At 41.7% G+C, this 9,836-nt stretch overlaps 1 protein-coding gene and 1 pseudogene across 1 annotated transcript in view; one reads left to right on the top strand and one right to left on the bottom strand.

Annotated features, from left to right (window-relative positions):
- The window catches only part of LOC135223776 (protein canopy homolog 4-like), a 41,799-nt gene extending 40,092 nt beyond the window's left edge, over positions 1-1,707 (top strand). Inside the window, exon 3 of the transcript XR_010316584.1 lies at positions 979-1,707. The gene's annotated coding sequence lies outside the window, so the exon portion shown is untranslated. The remainder of the gene's footprint in view (positions 1-978) is intronic.
- Positions 1-9,836, bottom strand: part of LOC135224052 (uncharacterized) — an 87,452-nt pseudogene that overhangs the window by 36,357 nt on the left and 41,259 nt on the right.

Genomic DNA, 9,836 nt, shown 5'->3' with positions numbered 1-9,836 from the left:
GGTCACTAATTTTAATAACCCAATGCTTTCATTTCCATATTAGTGTAGTTTTATTTATTTATTTGTCATCCCCAAGATAGGACAGTAGTACAGCATGCATTTCCTAGATGCATCAAAAGCATGTTATTATTGTTTCATGAGTGAGACTATTTTCTGTACTCTGCAATTGTATTCCAGTGTTCAGTTTCCATTTACATTTTTTCAAAATATTTCCATACCCACATTATTACAAACCATTATTAGTATAAACCTTACCTCCTGTTTACTGTTGCACAAAGGTTGTAACAATTACATATTCAGAGTAAGTAGAAATAGATAACCTGCTGTCTTGCACTGTTTTTCTTGAGGATGATTTTGTGCATTAATATTGTAAATGGGAACTTTCATTTAATGCTCTTCTTTGCTTTCTATTATTGATTACTGTTTTCACTTTTATGCTGTGATGAAGGTGATTAGAATGGGAGGGTTTGGTTTTAAATTATTCGGGTATACATTCTTTCTCATTGTTTTTATACTTCATTAATCCTTTTTTTTAGTATGAAACAACCTTCAACAATGAACTATGTTAAGTAATATTACCCCTTTGTTGTTTAAATACTATGTGGAAATTAATATTAGCATACATTTCACCTTATATGTACCACTGGTTAAACATGAATTGAATGTAATGAAAACAGCCCAGTTGTAATCTCCCTACCACCATTGAATATTACGTGTTACATAGGAAAAATACTACAGAGTGTGTGACTCACAGCTGTCCACATAATTTTTTCTCACAGTAAATGGGAAATTCAGCACTGTTGAAACAGTAACATAGTATTTTAATCCGTAGGTAGGATAAGGGTAATATATACTTTATCACCTCTAGATAGATATTCAAGATCTCCTGCCAAAGAGTATGTACAACCTTTCTTTAGCTTGCATTCATGCAGCAAAATGTTGACTACCAAGAGCTATTTGTTCATTTGAATTTAATAGGTATTATGAGATGAGGCTTACTTTCATCTTTGAAAGAAATTTTATGTGTCAGCTGTGCAATACAGGAAACAAAAATAGTAACCCTTTGAGATTCCTTTGATGTCAAATGATGTCATCCTCTCCCAAACTGCTGCGGTTCCAGTAATGCAAAATGACCCCATCCAATGAAAATATTTGGTAACCATGATATTTTGAAGTTTTTCGTTCTATATTTTTGAATTGACTTGACTAAATTCAGATACTCGGCTGCAATTTGAACATACTACAATTCAAATACAGTAGTACCTCGAGATACGAAAGGCTCAACTTACGAAAAACTCGAGATACGAAAGCCAATACGAAAAATTTAACGGCTCTACATACGAAAAGTTTTAAAGATACGAAAGGTTTCTGAAAGTCTGAGATTCGCCCGAATAACAATTTTGAAAATCGCGCCGCACGCCGCCATTCTTAGTACTAGTAGACTCGCCACCATCCTCCTGCTCTCCCATTAGTTCCTGATGCTAGTCGCGGCCATGAAATCCTTCTCTCCTATTGGCCAGCGTCCCTCCATCATGCATCTACTATGTATACGTGGTGGCGTGCTTTGGCCACTCGGCACAGCATTGTTATAGTACGCACACGGTATTCGTTTTTGGGATCGTCAATGTGTACGTTATTTAAAAAAAAGTGACCAAGATCTCTCACATGGGATAAGTGATCAAGGTCTCTCATCATGGGATAACTGGAAACTTTTGCAAGGTTGGTAGAATATCCACTTCCTGCTGAACAGAGGGTGTAGACCAATCATTTACAACATGCATACCAGTAGTAAAATGTGGTCCAAGATACGAAAAAACCTCATGATATGAAAGGCGCCTCGGAACGGATTAATTTTGTATCTCGAGGTACTACTGTTACTGTGCTTTTTGAATTTACTAAATTCAGATACTCTGCTGCAATTCAAATACTCAGCTTCAGAATGACAGGAAAACCAACTGATACCATTTGATGAAAAATGAAATTAGTAGTTAACAATAAAAGGACAATGCTTTGTCCATAAATGGTCAATATGTGATTTGCCACAGACAAAAATGGTAACACTCCAAAATCTCAAAGGGTTAATTTTACTTGCTCTGACATTTTGAGTATTTCAAGTGTTGGTGCAAAAGTATTTATATAATTTTAAGTTTTAGCCTTCATTATAACTGAAATTGTAACCTTTGGTCACAATGATAGGGGATTCATTGTACTTTCCATTGTCAAGATGGGGTACTGGGGAAATAATGTTATTCGTGTAGTTTAAGTAATCACAGACTGCATGGGTTTTGTGTTCTTATTCCAGGCAAAGGAGAGATGACATGGCAATGCAATCTATTTGTGTATTATCTGTAAAAATCTACTTTAGGAGAAACTGTATGTTAAGATTCTTGTACCAGCAACGGTTTTTATCTAAAACCTCACAAATTAAGTTGATGTAACATTTCATTTTCATCTATTTTTTTTATATCATCTGATGGTTTGACATTAAAATTTTAGTAAACCTATAATGAATTTTGTTTGGTTACAATATTTGACATTTCAGGCAGAATCTGAAGACGCAACATTTTTAGTCAAGTGCAAGTGGCTTTAGTGGTGCCAAGTATGATTGATTGAGAGTTCATTAAATGCCACATTATTTTAGTTCAGTTTTAGGATCCCTTAAGCCCCGTCCACACGACGGGCAAATGCCCGGCAGGCACTCTGATTTGCCCGGAATTCTCTCGCTTTGAAACAGTGTTACCAGATCAAACAGCCCAATTAAGGCGGGCAGTAGACACAGGCAGGCGAACGTTGACTTGGGTCAGACGACCGGGCAGAGGGCAGTCAGAGCTGTGGCAGGCAACGTCGGGCATATGTGATTATCAAGAAAGTACTATTAGTATTATCATTGACGTTACGCTTCGTGGTGTCGAGAGAAATCTATTTTTGTCTGTCATTAACGCAACTGGGTTTCTGTAGAAAGTCCCATCACAAATGGCATCAATAAAAACTGCAATCCTGATTCGTCTGACATAAAATGCAATCTGACGACTGAGCCATGAAGACCCCGCCACGTCCTCCAATGTTACGTAGTATCAAGATTACTTTTATGAATAAAAATATACGGTATATTGGTCCGCCCTTAATTTTTCATTCTGCATCGTAAGAATGCTATTATCTTTAAAATTCAGCTGCAAAGAAGATTACCTGTGTCTACTTCCCACAGCGTTTTGCAAAATATATTACGGGATATTGTAAAGATTATTATTATTATTTTTTCATTTTATTTGTTTTGGTTCTGTGGTAATCCCAAGAGCAAAATAGTCTGCCTTTTTCTACCTGTTTTATAACTTGCAACTTTTGAAATTACCCGATGAATAAGCAACGCTCTTTCTATACGTTATTCAGCATTTTATCTTGACTTTATCTTTCATTGAGTTTTCATCTTTTTTATAATTTCTTTTAGTTTAAAAAACTGATTACCCTGACGCTGTTACAACTTATGTCGATCAGCTTTAGAAAGTAAGAGGAAGCTCATCTCGTCTGGGGAGCTAGGCAGAAGATAGTACTAATGTGTAGGCTGATCCCAGTCAACTTGGAGTAAGTGGGAAGGAAGAGACTGGGAGGGCGAGAAGCAATGGAAGGTGGGATGGGGGGGATAAAGGTTGCACGGACTTTCACTGGATGCCTAGAAAGAATCATTATTCCGCTTTAACACGGTTTTGACGAACATGGGGATGAAAAAAAAAAGAATGATGATGAACAAGATAAGATAAACAACGTGGATAAAAGTGTTATTAGTTTCGTTTGCAGAGAAGTTAAATCGTAATAACAGTTAAACAGTTAAGATTCTTTATCTTTTAACCTAATGTATAAAGATCACATCAGTTTTAAATATATAAGTAGTTCAGTCAGAGGCCAATAAACGAAGAGAGAGAGAGAGAGCGACGAGCGAGCTCACGCGTTAACGGCAGTGGCGGCTCGTGGCTATCATTCGTAGGGGTGCTATTTATTACATAATTTTCTTTTAATTCTTTGATATTAACTGCATAAATACACACATACACACTCTCTCTCCCGCTGAGGAAGGCAGCAGAACCGCTACCGAAAGCTACTATTTTGAATTTTATTCATTGGCATGAATGTGTGATCATTTTTTTCCCATGTACTACAATTCGCCAGTGTTGATTATTCTGCATTAAATATCATAGCAGTATCGTCACTAATCTGATCACTATCACTAATAGTACATATTGATTATTAAGCTTTGACGAATTTCAAAACATTTTCAAAAACACACCTTCTCCCTCCAAGTTCCAGAGGTGTTCCTAGAGTATTTGGCATCTGGGGAGGGTTATTCCAGGCAAATATTCCTTTGTCCCCCACCTCCCCACACCAGCCCAATAACTTGAGAATTTTGATAAGGAATGAATATATAGCTTTTTTCGGTTGATATCTTGTAATACTCAAACGTCTATGACGTCATCTACACTCGTGATCGCCACCCATACCACAGAGAATTGGGAACAGTGTCTGCCTGCCGGCATTTGCCCGTCGTGTGGACGGGGCTTTAGACACTTTAATACTTATGGGGTTTGGGCAAATTGAGTATATGAAACTAAAGCAGGTTGAAGGGCTATTTAAACAACTGAGCTAATATAATCTTAGCATCATGTGATGAATGACATTTCGTATACTCTGGTTACTCTCGATTTATAAGTTCTTGAAAGTTACACAGGTGTCATGTATTGGCATGTTTTCTTTTTCCCTTTTCTGCTGTCATTCCAGTCTGGTTACTGACAGTACCTTTATTTTTATGTCACAAGGCATGTTTCTACAAGGATTATTAACAGAAAACCACTTTAGTTTGGATGAGACAAACCTTTTCACCATATTCCTTTTTTTATTTTTTGTCCCACATTGACAAGAATATCAAACTTACTGGTGGAAATGAGAGGTAGAGATCCTCGGAAAGACTCGCACTTTCAGAAGTACCTCATAAAGAATTAGCAGTTTATACATTGTCCTTTGTTTCAAACTACGTACATAGATTTGTGGTACTGAAGGATAAATAGTTTAGTTCAGACAGTAAACTTAAGGTTCATAAGGAACATCAGCATGAGATTCCTCCAATTCAGATTGGAGATGATTATTTCAAGAATGAAATAAGTATGGCTACTCATCCCCTTCATCCAGTTGTCATTCTTCAGTGTAACCAAAGCCGAAAATTTCAGAAATATGATATTGTTATGATACAATAAAGTTTTATGCATACTTACCTGGCAGGTATATATATAGCTTATCCTCTTGTCGCACTGGCAGAATTTCAAAACTCGCGGCAACCGCTAGTACACTGGTAGTTCAGGTGATCGCTACCCCGTTCCCGTGGCGCTGGTGCTCGGAACCATTCCCGTTTTCCTCAGATTTTCTCTGAACCCTGTCTCCTGAGGGGAGGAGGGTGGAATTTAATTATATATACCTGCCAGGTAAGTATGCATAAAACTTTATTGTATCATAACAATATCATTTTTATGCATGACACTTACCTGGCAGGATATATATACTGATTGACACATTTGGAGGTGGGTCATAGACAGCAACATCGTCATAATTTATTAGCTAATTTTTAAAATTACTATTAGGTTCCTTACCTGCTAAGGTAGCTGACTTCGTAGGTCCTGCCTCTTAGCCTGCTAAACCTTAGTAGCTCTCAACTAGGATGTGACCTGTTTGTTGAGAAAGCTAATAACAAGGGTCTGACAACTGGACATGACCAATTTGCTGACAGAGAACCCTAGCCTTCATTTACCACGGGCATTCTTGCTAGGAAAGTTAGTCACCTGAACCACACACAATCACTATATGTCGAAAGCACTTGTCCCTCCCTGCTCAACAGGTCCACTCTGACATTCTTCTCCCTTGAATGAACCTAGTGAGCAGGGTGACGTTCTCTCTCTCTGACCACAGAAGAATCTCCTTCGCCAAGTTGCAAAGAGTAAACGAGTGGGTCCCTCCTTGTTTGCGTATGTATGCCAGAGCTGTGGTATGTCCGAGTTGATCTGCACCACTTTGCCGCTGATCCACGGTCTGAACGCTTTCAGAGCCAAGAAAATCGCCATCAGTTCCTTCCTGTTTATGTGCCAAGCTTTCTCTTCTTCGTTCCAAAGGCCTGCTCCTCTCGAGGACCCAGCGTCGCTCCCCAGCCTGCGTCTGACGCGTCGGAAAATAATATCAGGTCTGGGTTCCTCTGCTGGAGTGACGTACCCTCTGCTAACCTTCCGGGGCTAGCCACCACTTTAATTCCTCCTTTATCTTTAAAGGAATTGGAAACAGGAAGGAATCTGGTTGCGATCTTCCTTGGCCAGACTTCGTTCAGAAAGAACTGTAAGGGCCTCATGTGAAGTCTCCCTAGGGAAATGAACCGCTCTAACGAAGAGAGTGTCCCCAGCATGCTCATCCACTCTCTCGCTGAGCATTGGTCTTTCGATAGGAATTCTTGCACTTTCCGAAGGCACATGGTCCTGCCTTTCGGGGGACGGAAAAGCCCGAAAAGTCACTGAGGATATCAGAATCCCCAAATAAACTAGCTCCTGTGTGGGGATCAGATGTGACTTTCAGGTTCACCATCAGACCCAGCTGCTTTGTTTAATGCCAATGTGAGGTCCGTGTCCTCCAGACATTGCTGCTTTGATTGTGCTTATGAGCCAATCGTCCAAGTAGAGAGAGACTCCGACTCCTAAACAGATTGAAGCCACGTTACGCCACGTTCACCATCATCCTTGTAAAGACTTGAGGGGCCGTGCAAAGCCCAAAGCAAAGGGCTCTGAATTGATATATCTTGTCCTGGATCACGAATCTCAAATATTTTCTGACCTGGATGAATCGGAATACGGAAATACGCATCCTGAAGGTCCAGCGTCACCATCCAGTCCCTGGACGTACCGCTGCCAGTACCGAATTGTTCGTCTCCATCGTAAACTTGGTCTTTTCTACGAACAGTTTAGCTGACTTACGTCCAGTACTGGCCTCCAACCTCCCGAAGACTTCGGTACCAGAAAAAGACGGTTGTAAAAACCTGGGGATTCGTGATCCAGAAACAGGTTCTATGGCTCCCTTCTCTAACATACTGACAACCTGATGCCAAAGAGCCTCTCTCTTCTCTAAATAGATGTAATGAGCCCCTAGGGCTCTCGGAGCTGTAGCGAGAGGTGGTTTCTTTAGGAAGGGGATCTTGTAGCCTTCCTTCGCTACACTTACAGCCCAAGGATCCGCTCCTCTGCTTTGCCAGACTTCCCAGAAGTCTAAAAGTCTGGCCCCAACACACTCTGGAGGACTTCGAACTCATTGTTTGGTTGAGGTTTTCGAACCTCTTTTCCCTCTAAAGGGTGGTCGGGAAAAGTCCTACCCCGAAAGGGCTGCTGTGCTGTCCTTGTTTCCTTCGGTGTCTTCTTTACTACCTTTGAGGGCAAATACTTCCTTACTGAAGACGTCAGCAGGTCCTGTGTAGCCTTCTGTGTAAGGGAAAGCGCGATATCCTTAATGATGTCCGGTGGGAAAAGCTGTCCTGAAAGTGGGGAGAACATCAACTCCGACTTTTGCGCATTCGAAACTCCTTTAGCAGCGAAAGAGCACAAAAGCGATCTTTTCTTCAGCACACCTGCCGTAAAGAGTGAAGAAAGCTCATTAGCCCCATCCCTCAAGGCTTTGTCCATACAGGACATAATGCTTCTGGGTAAATCCAAATCAGAAGGTTCTTCAATCTCTAGAGTACGTGCCAAAGGCCCCAACGACCAATCGAGGAAATTAAAGACCTCAAAAGTCCGATAAATGCCCTTCAGCAAATGATCGAACTCTGATGAAGTCCACCACACCTTGGCTGCGTGTAGGGCATGCCTACGGGAACTATCCATGATATTAGAAAAGTCCCCCTGGGAGGATGCAGGAACTCCCAGGCCAAGACTTTCCCCCGTAGCATACCACACACCAGACTTCGAAGCTAACTTGGCCGGTGGAAATGCGAATGAAGTTTTCCCCCCTTCTCTCTTCTCCTTCAACCATTCATTTATGCGTTGAAGGGCTTTCTTAGCTGTGATCGACAGCGTCATTTTCAAGAAAGTAGATTTCTTGGGTGCTTTCGTCTTGGAGAATTGAGACAGCGGAGATAAGGGAGCAGAAGGTTGAAAATCTCCTTCAAACAACGAAAGAAGGCACTCAGCTTCGTGTAATCCGAGGAAGGAGCTTCCACATTCTTGTCCTCCTCCGAAAAATCCACTAAGTCTTCCTCCTGAGAAGAAATATCCTGGAATTCCAGATGTTGAAAACAATCCATATCGGGTTCCTTTTCCAAAGCTTGTCTGGAAGCGAATGCGAAACTGCCTCCTTATCAAGCACTTTCGCGTCTTGTCGGGAATAAGGCGGATCAGCGCGCTGCCGCCTACGTCCACTGCAACCGCTGCGTCCACCATGCGTCCATCATTCTTCCTCTTGCGTCCTGCTTCCTGCAGCATAGGAGAAACGTCCCTCATATACACACTGCGTCCTGGATTACGAGATACATTTAATGCCGCCTGAGAAAGAGGAGGCAACGGTTTATCTTGCGTCCTCTTGGAGGACTTAACTGGAAGAGAAGCGTCCTTACGTCTAACCGAAGGTTGTTCTGGCCTTTCCCAGGATTTAACAAGGACTGCTAATTTCTCCTGCATATCTCGTAACACTTCCTTAGTTTCCGCTTCCTAACGAAACTCCTGAGGAGGAGGCGAACGAGGACGCACTGGGCTGCTACGGATAGGTGAGCAAATCCTGACGTCTACGAAGCGCAGATTCTCTATTAGGAGAAAAAACCGCCCATCTCACGGTTAGACACGTCTAAAGGACGAAAAATCTTCTTCCTTTTGATAGGGATTGCATCCTCATCTTCCGACGAAAAGATCCTCAGGGCTACTCCAACCCTCCTGTTCGTAAACTCTTTCATCCTGGGACGAGGTCGGCATGTACGATCTCTTGAGAGGACGCGATTCTTCCAAAAAACGTCTCTTCCTTCCTGAAGCCGCAACTATCAGAAGAATTAAACGCACTTCCCAGTACGCCTTTTCTCTGGCGTACTGCTGCAGCCTGGGACGTAACAACGGACTGCCTGAAGGACGACTGATCGTGGAGAGTAAAACCCCTCTCGCCTCCCTTCGACTTTCGACATGCCTTCTCCCTTGACAGAGGTCTAGGTCTAGGTTGGAGCACGAGAGGGACGATCAGGTGCCCCCTCCACTACTGTACCAACATTAATCACTTCCACTTTATCCGTTAATCGCTGATCTGATTCACCCATGGAAGCCAGGGCAGCGAACACTTTCACAATTTGCGGGTCAGTAGTGTCCTCAGATACAGCAACGGGGCAGGAGAAACCTGGGGAAAGGTGCTACTAAATCTACATTTGAATGAGCTGGAGAAGACACAAAAATAGAATCATTCAAAGGTTTACCCGAAGAACCAGATCTCTCACTTTGAGTCACTGATCTTCTCAACCGATCTTTTTTCCAGTCTTTCAACATACTTCACAAGAGTCTTCCACTCTTTCTCATTTAGACTCTCACATTCATTACACTATTCTCCCACGTACATACAAACTCTCGACTTCTTACATACAGTAATGGGATCCACCGATGATTTCGGCAGTCTCACTTTACACCCTTCTTTCACACAAACTCTAAAAACATACTCCCTGAATCAGACATACTAATGCAAGATCAATTGCGATTGCCAAGCTAACTTTCCGAATACAATACCAATATCCAAAACGTCAGTCAACGAGCAGGAAATTCTATCAGAGAACCAACAACGATGTTGCCGGTTCGGCTGGCAGA

This window comes from Macrobrachium nipponense, chromosome 10, assembly GCF_015104395.2.
Source record: "Macrobrachium nipponense isolate FS-2020 chromosome 10, ASM1510439v2, whole genome shotgun sequence".
NCBI classification, from domain to species: Eukaryota; Metazoa; Arthropoda; class Malacostraca; order Decapoda; family Palaemonidae; genus Macrobrachium; species Macrobrachium nipponense.
The sequence above is the reverse complement of the archived record's forward strand: the minus strand, read 5'-3'. Positions and strand labels throughout refer to the sequence as shown.